This window comes from Drosophila tropicalis, unplaced genomic scaffold (genome assembly GCF_018151085.1).
Source record: "Drosophila tropicalis isolate 14030-0801.00 unplaced genomic scaffold, ASM1815108v1 contig_717, whole genome shotgun sequence".
Taxonomy (NCBI): Eukaryota; Metazoa; Arthropoda; class Insecta; order Diptera; family Drosophilidae; genus Drosophila; species Drosophila tropicalis.
In genome coordinates, this window is record NW_027173201.1 from 61,667 (window position 1) to 63,958 (window position 2,292).

Below are 2,292 nucleotides of genomic sequence, written 5' to 3' on the forward strand. Positions count from 1 at the left end.
TTTTTCTTCTTTATTGGTGTATTTGAAATAGAATTTGTGATTTGATAATGTTACACGATTTTCTTCTTAATTAATAACGGCCTGACATGCTTTGAGATATTTTCTACCTAATAGTATGTCATTTGTTGATGAAAATTTATGGCAATAAAATTTTTGATGGTTGGGGCAAAGTTTGCTTGGTGCAAAAGATACGCTTTTGTTAAGCTCAATTATTCCTTTTATTGTTTGAACATTTAAATTTTCTGATGTTTCTGGAAAATTGAAATAATTTTCGTTGATAATATTTATTGAAGAGCCTGTATCTATAACGCACTTTAAAGGAATGTTATTGATTTTTAGTTGGACATAGGGATTTGATTGGAGGTATTCGGTTGATCTATTTGATCCAACTGTTCTATCTGGAGCTATCTGATCCGAGGCTGATTGATAAAAATTTTCGGACCATTCCATTTTACTCTGACCACTGGTACTCTCTCTTTGCCTTTTAGTGGGTTGATTTACCACAGGGTTTTGATTCTGAGGTTGATTCTGAATCTGATAATTAAGGGGATTTTCTTGTCTGCCCTGATTAAGATTTTGTTGAAATTCTTCTCGAAGCTGTTGGTTATTTTGGGAATTGGTATGATTTGAATTATTGTATTGGTGGTTTTGCTTATAATAGTTCTGACCTGAATTGTTTTGGTTTGATTTGTAATTCGAATTTCCTGAATTACTTTGATTGTTAGTTTTGGGTTTCTCTGTGGATCTGTTTTCATATTGACCCTCTCTCTGGGCTACTTGTTTCAAATTAGACCCCCCTGTTGAAATATCAAACTTCGCTAATGTCATATATAGCATGTCTGGTCATCTTTTTATAATGACTTCTTTGACTGTGTTATTCATGGCATTTGTGTATAAAAGTGGTATTGGCGGCATCGCCTTCTAATTCTAACTTATTAATTATAATAAAAAACTTATGTTCTAAATCTTCAATAAACTTACGAATGTTTCCTCCAAAGGATGTATGGTATAGCCGTCGTAGTAACTCTTCATAAGGCATTTGCACCTTATATTCGCTGATGAGGGCGGCCCGCAACTCGCTCCAATTGTTGGCGTGCGCTAGTTGTGATATCCGTTGTGCATCTCCAGTGAGCTGCATCAATATAGTACCATACATCAAGCTATGTTGTCGGATGTCCCTCGTCGGGGCACGTCGTATGAACGGGCTCAGGGTCAAAGCGTTACCATCGAAATTGGGGTTCTGTCTAAGCATGGTAAGTGCCTGGTTCAGATGTGTTTCTGATAGTTCCAGTCTCATCTTGGATTAGAATATATTTAGAACTTCAAGATTCGATGGCGCGCTTTTGACTGCACGAAAGGTTCTTTTTGCGGATAAAACGAAAAAAAAATTTTTCGAGGGCTTTGGGCTTTAGTTGCTTACAGCTCCTTTACTTGTTTTTAGCACAAAAAGTCTTGATCACGGGCCAACCTTAGATTTGATATCTGTAGCGGTGGCTTGACACAAGTTTCGCACAATTTATTTAATGATACAAAAAGTTTTGCTTATTACGCAACCTTAGATTCGATTTCCGTAACGGTCGCTTATACACAAAGTTTTGCAGGCACTAAATTATTAATTATTTTTATCCTACCGACTGCGCCAGGGGGGATAAAAGTTATGTGGGTGATTGGAGTGGGAAATTAAGTGGTGTGAGTGGATGGAGTGGCGGATATATTACTATATATATGTATATTGTGTTCTTCCAAAGAAGTCCGATCGTCACCGCTTCTTCAACAAGACTCCAGTACTCTCCCTCTACGTTCTCTCCCCATGCTATCTCTCTGTATGCTCTGTATCTATGCTCTCTGACTCTGTATGCTCTTTGTCATTCTTGACAAAATTGACATAATTGTCAAAAAACATATTGTCACTCATCGAAGTCGGTCGTGTTTTTTTTTGCGCTCTCGCTTAATTTTTGTTTTTCATTCTTTCGTGAAGCTAATTTATAATATTCAATTTAAATTCATTGCCTTACTAATTCTTAATAAATCGCTATACTCATCGCGAAGTTTGTGTTAAATTTATAAACATTTATATAAATTTATAATCAAAACTTTAACAAACGCAAATATAATTTTGTTGTTGCGCTGGTTAGTTTTTGATTTCGTTCTATCTTTTGCCCGCGCACTCAATTTACAGTTCATAGTTTGCCTTTGTTTGTGTGGTGTTGGTGCTCTCTATTCTTTTGTTTTCTCTTTTGATCGCGCTCGCGGCCGTTAACTTCGCGCTTGTGACAAGTTTTTGTTGTTGTG